At 47.4% G+C, this 8839-nt stretch overlaps 1 long non-coding RNA gene across 3 annotated transcripts in view; it reads left to right on the forward strand.

Annotated features, from left to right (window-relative positions):
- Positions 1-4511, forward strand: part of LOC134911160 (uncharacterized) — a 350439-nt gene extending 345928 nt beyond the window's left edge. For all 3 annotated transcript variants that reach the window (XR_010176368.1, XR_010176369.1, XR_010176367.1), the window contains exon 3: positions 2336-4511. This is a non-coding gene — a long non-coding RNA (uncharacterized LOC134911160). The remainder of the gene's footprint in view (positions 1-2335) is intronic.
- The last annotated feature ends 4328 nt before the right edge of the window (positions 4512-8839 follow it).

Genomic DNA, 8839 nt, shown 5'->3' on the forward strand with positions numbered 1-8839 from the left:
GCCGGCGCCGGTATGCTGGTCGCCGGGAGCCCGACCGCCGGCATATCGTAGTGAACCCATACATACTTACCTATGTTCCCACGAGGCTCGGTCCTCTTCTTCATGTAGAATCCTTTGGGTACCTGTGAAAAAAATTATACTCACATAATCCAGTGTAGAATCAGACCTTTGTATAATCCACGTACTTGGCAAAATAATAAAACGGAAACCCGACCACGCACTGAAAGGGGTCCCATGTTTACACATGGGACCCCTTTCCCCGACTGCCAGGACCCCCCCTGACTCCTGTCAAAGAGGGTCCCTTCAGCCAATCAGGGAGCGCCTGTCAGGCTGCACACGGCAGAGATACAATGTAGCGCCTATGCGCTCCATTGTAGCCAATGGTGGGTTCTTTGCGGTCAACGGTTGTCCGAAAGTTACCTCACCGCTGACCGCAAAGTTCCCACCATTGGCTACCATTGGCTAAAATGGAGCGCATAGGCGCTACATTGTATCTGTGCCGTGTGCTGCCTCACAGACACTACAGGAGCACACAGCCAATCAGGTGAGTGCCACGACGTGGCGCTCCCTGATTGGCTGAAGGGACCCTCTTTGACAGCAGTCAGGGGGGGTCCTGGCAGTCGGGGAAAGGGGTCCCATGTGTAAACATGGGACCCCTTTCAGTGCGTGGTCGGGTTTCCGTTTTATTATTTTGCCAAGTACGTGGATTATACAAAGGTCTGATTCTACACTGGATTATGTGAGTATAATTTTTTTCACAGGTACCCCAAGGATTCTACATGGAGAAGAGGACAGAGCCTCGTGTGAACATAGGTAAGTATGTATGTTTGGAGGTGTGCATGTATGTAATAAAATTATACTTTCACGGTGTGTGTGTCCTGTTTTTTGGGGGGTATTTTTTTAGTAGTAGTACTACAGGTACCAGCGGGCCCGGTTTTCCACCGCATGCTGGTACTTGTGGTTCTCCAAGTACCAGTTTGCGGGGGAGGCTTGCTGGGACTTGTAGTACTGCTACTAAAAACAATATTCACATTTTTACAAAAGGCTATCAGCCCCCCATCCGCTGCCCTTGGATGGGGGGGACAGCCTCGGGCTTCACCCCTGGCCCTTGGGTGGCTGGAGGGGGGGACCCCTTGATTTAAGGGGTTCCCACTCCTCCAGGGTACCCCGGCCAGGGGTGACTAGTTGGGTATGTAATGCCAGGGCCGCAGGGACCAGTATAAAAGTGTCCTCCGGCTGTGGCATTATGTACCTGGCTAGTGGAGCCCGGTGCTGGTTTCAAAAATATGGGGGACCCCTACGCTTTTTGTCCCCCGTATTTTTGGAACCAGGACCAGGCGCAGAGCCCGGTGCTGGTTGATTAAATATGGGGGAACCCCTGTCATATTTTTCCCCATATTTTGTCAACCAGGACCGGCTCAAAGAGCCCGAGGCTGGTTGTGCTTAGGAGGGGGGACGCAATTTTTTCCAGATTTTTTAAGACTTTAATCAACTTTTTAAGGTACACAATGAAGCCCTGCACGGATCTCACAGATCCGTCCGGGATTCCTTGTGTTTTGTCAGGCAGTGTTTTACTCATCACTCCCGTAAAACACTGCCTGATATTACGAATCACATCGACATCGGAAAAAACGATTGTGCAAAACTCGGCAGCTTAGTGAATGATCGTATCAGGATTCAAAAAGTTGCAGTAAAATGCACCGATTACCATTCGAGTTCAAACACCCTTCAAAACGGTCAAAACACGAATCTTTGTAAATATACCCCCATGAATGTATCCAGCTCTGGCTGAAGCAGAGAGGCTAGTCCAGTATCGGACTGGGGCAAAAAGGGCCCACCAGAGGAATTTAGTGACAGGGGCCCATGATTAGGGGTGTGGCCATCCACCACAGAGGTAACTATTAGACATTTGTATGATCTGGGTCCCTTTAGAAATATATATAGTAAATACACTAGCACATGCATGATAATGTATCAGCTTAACAACAGCAATGAAATGTAGTGTATACTGTACACCATAGTCCTGTGCAGTATAATGTAACATATATATATATAATGTATAATTCAAGTGCACAGTCGGAACCTGATATTTTGGTGTTTTACTCTCTATTTACATACTTGTGACATTTATCATCTGAGAATCTGCCATCAAATTAAAAATACTAAGAGGACCCAATATACTGGAAACAGATTATACCAAAAAAGGAACATACTGTAGTACTCATATTCACTCGTTCTAGTATATTTGTTACATTATATATTAATTAGCATCAGAAGTTGAGCCCTTCCAATATTGTTGTTTTGATTATTGTCTTGAAATGTGTTGATATTTCAGGTTGAGGCACCTTGAAAACGGTCCAGACATGCCTGAGTTGTCCGGACCATGCCCACCATACCGCGAGTCGACACCCCCACCCGATGGCCGTCACTGTCTATCACTATGCGATGGCATCCTTCTGGGATACTAGAGGGTACTAATTATCCGCACCTGGCATTGTGTGGGGGGTGCTGCCAGCTGTGAAGGTGGAGAAATGCGTTGGAGAACATAGTATTTACCATTAATTTTCTAGCGAAAGAGAGGTGATGCATAGAGAGATCCCACGCAGGTGAGGAAACAGGTGAACAGGTGACAAAAAGAGGAGATCAGCAGGTGTGAGTGAGACCCCCCCCCCCCCCCAGACAGCCCCCCAGAGACATCAGCTGCCTCTTACCTGGCAAGTCTGGCATTCCACAGAGTGATTGGAAACGGCAGCTTCGGGAAGGTGCTGCTCGCATCCCACTCCATCAGCAGACAGCAGCTGGCTGTAAAAGTAATAGATAAGAGGAGAGCAGGGGACAGCTTTAAGGACTCCATACAGTATGTGTAGAGAGAGATCCTGCAAAGAACTGGAGAGTGTGCGTTCCTCACACACAGCTATACCAATGTCGAGACACCGGACCATATGTTCTTTGCTATGGAGTACATGAGTGGGGGAGACCTGGACCAATTAATACAGAGCAGAGCCCCATTTGATATTAATACTACCAGAATTTTAGCAGCAGAAATATACTGTGGGCTACAGTTCCTGCATACCCGGGGGTTCATACACAGAAACATTAAGCTGGACAATATTCTTCTTGATGCATGTGGCCATATAAAGATAGCGGATTTTGGCATCTCTGTGATAAATGTCCATGGCAATAAGGAGGTCTCAAGGTGTGCCAGAACTCTAGGCTACGTGGCCCCTGAGATTCTCTTGGACATGCCATACAACACCACATTAGACCTCTTCTCATTTGGGGTAGTACTATTCCAGATGGCTACTGGATCACCCCCCCTTCTATGCTGGTGACAATTCCATTGAGGTTGCGCAATCTGTAGCATATAATGATCCATCCTATCCGAGCAACCTCCACCCAGAGATCCGGGACGTGCTGGAGAGACTCTTTCACAAAAGCCCAGAGGAGAGGCAGAAACACTGTGAGAACCTAAAAAGCCATCCGTTCTTCAGTCCCATCAACTGGGAGCAGTTAGAATCCAGCAGGACAACTCCCACATTTATCATGCCTCCTACAGAAGACACAATGGGTGACTCTATAGCCCTGGAAGACCTGCTCTCACCAACAAAATCCACAATATCATCATCAGAGGAAGAAGACAGCCTATATACGGAATTCTATTTTACCAGTGACCTGTGAAGAACGGGTGTAGTATGGTATTCCGGCGGCTGGGCTCCCGGCGACCAGCATGCCGGCGCCGGGAGCCCGACCGCCGGCAGCGTGGCGAGCGCAAATGAGCCCCTTGTGGGCTCGCTGCGCTCGCCGCGCTGCGGGCATGGTTTCTCCCTCCAGGGGGGTCGTGGACCCCCACGAGGGAGAATATCTGTCGGTATGCCGGGCGTCGGGATACCGGCGCCGGGATCCCGACATTCGGCAACCTGAAGTCCACCCGTGAAGAACAATGCCCTGAAGATAGAACGTCATCTTCTATCAAGCTCCTCTCCTGCTCCATATACCTCCCTGAATGTGGGCTTTTATCATCGGCCCTGGAGCAGCCCGAATACCATTTGGGTGACGGGGATACTAGCGGAACAGAAAGAGGAATGGGAATCCGCAATAACCTGATCCATGTATCTGGAACTGTGAAATAAATATCAGTATCCCCGAATCTCTTCAATTTGCCATTATTTAATATTCTTGTTTGTATTTGTACAATATTGCTTATTGTGTCTCTCTCTGCTATCACCACACATGCCTTTGAACTACAATAGTTAAATCCAGCCATTAGATCCAGTAATTAACAGGATAGTCTTCTGTCCAAATATTGGAATCACTCAACACACTGGCTGACACATTTATTGCTTTTATACATGTTTTGCATTTGTATCTTTGCACTATTACCAATATACCTATTATGTGTATAGTTTATATACATGTTGTGAGCACTTCCTCTGTTTCTTTGTATGATCACTTTACATCACATTATTACAAATTAGATTTGATTTTACATTCAATGTGCAATCTAAATCACATAATTGAATTTCTGTTTCCTTCTATATTTATCAATAAACTGTGTTATGGAATTACATAAGGTATGTCCTTTCACATCCATATCATTGTGGTTAAAGGCCTCAAAGCAGAAAAAGTGACTGCTCTGTCCTTTTTAATGCATATTAATACAAATTATTGTTTAACTCAAATAATACATTTTCAATCAAAAGAGCGCCCCAACAAAAAGTCTTCCTTCTTCTCCTTTGGTTATAGAGGACACTAGTGGGCAAGTGACTGGTCATCGTCCGGCTCCCCGCTGCTTCCATAACCCCGGAACTAGGGGGCGCCCTATCTCTGTCTTATTCATGGCTGCCATCTTCCCTTCAGACCCAGACGGATCAGGAATTGCAATGGGCAGTATCCGGATGACAGGTCAACAGCACTTAGGTCAACCACTATTGGTCGACATGCATTAGATCCACATGGACAAAAGGTTGACGTTGTCAAAAGGTCAACATGGCAATGGTTAACACAGGAAAAGGTCGACATGAGTTTAAAAAAAATAATCATATTTTACCATCCACGTGGACTATGATTGGGAATAGTAACCTGTGCCGAGTGTGGCGGTAGTGAAGGGAAGGGATGCGGTGCACTAATTGGGGTTCCCAGATCCTTTACAGGGAAAATAACATCCAATTTTTTTCGAAATCATGTCGACCTTATCCTGTAGCCACCTCTTCCATGTCGACCTGTTTATCATGTTTACCTTTTCCTCTTGTCAACCTTGTGTATATCGACCTTTTGGGGTCAACCTAGACACTGTCAACCTTTTTCAGGTCTACCAATTGATCCATAACCGCTCCTGGGATGACTCCATTGCCGCAACCAACCGGCTGCATGTCCTACAGGCTCCGTTGCTGGCCGACTGCACCGCAAGTTCCTGCACCTTCCGATCACCATCTCAGAGTACAGAGCTGCTCTCAGAGCCGGAGTCTCCCTTGTCCTCCACCAATACACTGTGAGACCCTGCTGTCACGGCCGCGTCCACCCACGTGCAGCTCCCACAGATGGGAGGTACAGCAGAGAGATGGGAAGAAGAACAGGGGCTAGATGGGAGGAAGATGAGAGGGAGACAGGGAGAAGAACAGGGGCTAGATGGTAAGAAGACGGGAGAGAGAATTGGGGAATAAATGGGAGACAGGGTAAGATAGGAGAAAGGAGGGAGGCAGACGGGGAAGAACAGGAGAAGATGGGACGCACAGAGGGTAGATGGGAGGAAGATCAGAGGCTAGATGGGAGGCAGGACAATGAAAAGAACAGGGGCGAGGGGAGGCTCCTACACAACACTGGCTGATGACTGTTACATAAATAAACAACAAAACCAAAACAAAGATACAACCCTGCATTGAACATCATGTGGAATGTTTGCTCAGGTGAACAGGGAGAGCTGGGAGGAACAGAAAAGATTACGAGGAGATGGGAGGCACACAGAGGGGGTGGGAGGAACACAGAGGAGACAGGAGAGCCACAGGGGAAATAACAGGAGGAGATGGGAGGAAAGGGAATGTCCATATACACACTTACAGACATACATACATACAGGAGCGGTTCTTTGTTCAGCCAAGCCGGGCGGCCGCCCTGGGTGCAGCGGCCTGAGGGTGCAGACGAAGTCACCTCAACTACAGCAGGCGCCATGGGCTGCGTGGGTGCCCACTTCAGCCAATACCATTGAGATAAACACTCAGATGCTAAAGGTCCTACTTGACTTCTAGTGTCTGGAGGAGAGAAGGGAGACAGACCCTAGAGGTCAGTAGGACCTCCAGCGTCTGAGTGTTTCCCTCAATGGTATTTGTTGCAGCGGGCGCCCATGCAGCTCACTGCACCTGCTGCAGCAGGGGTGCTGTACGAGCAGGTGAGCACATATAAACCCCTTGGCAATGAGCATGAGACCCCTGCCAGTGAGCATGAGACCCCTGGAAGTGAGCATAAACACAGTGGCAATGAGCATGAGACCCCTGCCAATAGCATGAGACCCCTGGTAGTGAGCATGAATCCCTTTCAAATGAGAATGAGACCCCTGTGAACGAGCATGAGACCCCTGGCAACAAGCATGTCACCCCTGGCAGTGAGCATAAGAACCTCTGGCAATGTGCATGAGACCCCTGGCAACGAGCAGGTAATTTAAAAATAATTAGAAGCTTTACTGCGGGGCATAAGTTGTAAGGGACATTATTTTGTGTGGGGCATAAAATGGTGTCTGGCATAATTGTATGTGGCATAATGTGTAATGGGCATTACAGTGTGTGGCATAATGTGTAATGGGCATTATGGTGTTGTGGCATAAGTTGTAATAGGCATTATGGTATGTGGCATAATTTGTAATGGACATTACGGTGTGTCGCATAATGTGTGGCATAATGTGTAATGGGCATTACGGTGTGTGGCATAACGTGGAATGGGCATTATGGTGTGTGGAGTAATGTGTAATGGGCATTACGTTGTGTGGCATAATGTGTAAGGGGTATTCCTATAAGGAGAAAACATGACAAATAATGTAAAGGTCATGAATCAGGTTTTTTTTTATGTGTTTTGTTTTTCTTGTGTAGTATAAAGGATCTCTACCTGGTGTAATGTGTATAAGGGGTACTATCTGGCGTAATGTGTATTAGGGGTACTATCTGGCGTAATGTGTATGAAAGGTACTACTGTGTGGTGTAATGTGACTGATAATTGGTGCTATTCTGTGACCATGTCCCTTCCCCGTGAAGCTACGCCCCTATTTTTTACGGCGCGTAAACCCTATTACAAGGGGGGCACCAATGAAAACTTTCGCCCTGGGTGCAATAGGGTCTTGAGCCGGCCCTGCATACATACATACATACATACATACATACATACATACATACAGAGATTAACGGTGAGTGCCAGAGAACACCAGTTATGTGTGTGAAATGTAGACAGACATTTAGATACACAGATAGATAGATTTGTTATTAAACTTACATTTTGCACCCGATCACAAAGCCCTGGAGGGTGGAAACCGCGGATCCTCCTGAGTTGCACTTACACCAATGGGCCAAGCATGTGCACTACTCTGATTGGTGCCCTGGATTTGTTGTTCCAAGGGGCCCTTCTATTGGCCATTCTGGAATATCAGTCATCACTCTGCTTCCCAATAGCTGGCCCCTCCTCTGGGACCAGGCACAAATGAATTATGTTCCTCTGAAAGCCCTTTCCCTCCCCTAATTGCTCAATCCTCCTCTATCTCCACCCACTCATCCCCTCATCTCTACAGCAGTGCTGGCAGCAGCAAAGTGCTGGGTCCTAGTGCCGCTGGGTCCTCCTAGTGTTCGGTAGCCAGCAGTAATTGGAGGTGCTGGTGGGGTGGCTGCATATGCGCCCAGCAGACTGCAGTGCCCCGCCCTCCCACACCTTAAACTACCAGGGTTGGGGTATTTCAGCTGGGAGGGCGGGGCCTCGGAGGATCACTGGCAGGCTGTTGTAGCAAGGATTTTTATTTCCTGTGTACAACAGCATGCAGTTGCTGTGGGCCTATTTTGCAGGTAGGCCTGGAGCTGCAGATCCATCAGCCCCAATGTTAATCCGGCCCTGATTTGATCCTGTTGAGAAGCTGCTAAGGATTATCTAAACCTGTTTGTAAATCCAACACTCCTATCTGGACGTTGCAAACTGATCCAGATCAGTGGCCTGCGGATTTGCATGTTACACATAATCCTAACAGACCTGACGTTCATGATGAAACCATTATAGAAGGATGAATAAGAAATAATCATTAGGGGAGATAAAAATGAGCGCGCTAATAAAGAAAATAATATAACTGATGACAGAACAGTGTTTGGGGGACACTGGCTGTGCGCACACCTGGCCCCCACTTACAGACAGCACATCTGTTCTCTCATACTCCTTGAATAAATTAATACCAACACTCTTATTTTCCAGAATACTCCTTCCTGGGTAATGAGGGCTAGTGTCAATCCCCCATACCCATTATGAGGAGTTATTTTACTTCAAGTACTTCACTCAGCTGTTATATGTCTGTAGACAGTGGCAAATTTAAGGGTCAGCTCCCACCACCTATTTTATAATTAGATGGTACAAAGTGTTTAGTATAGTGGGAAGCGACTGCAAAATGGGAGTAGTAGTGTTGATCAGGGGGCAAAATGGGATTAGCAGTGTGAAGCAGGGGGCTATATGGGAGTATTAATCTGGATTGATGGGCAGGATGGAAGTAGTAATGCAGAGCAAGGGGGACATGCTGGAGTAGTAGTGGTGGTAAGCAGGATGGAAGTAGCAATGGACAGCAGGGGGCATGCTAAGAGTAGTAGTTGGGAAGTAGGGTGCAGGCTGG

Source organism: Pseudophryne corroboree, chromosome 4, assembly GCF_028390025.1.
Source record: "Pseudophryne corroboree isolate aPseCor3 chromosome 4, aPseCor3.hap2, whole genome shotgun sequence".
Lineage (NCBI taxonomy): Eukaryota > Metazoa > Chordata > Amphibia > Anura > Myobatrachidae > Pseudophryne > Pseudophryne corroboree.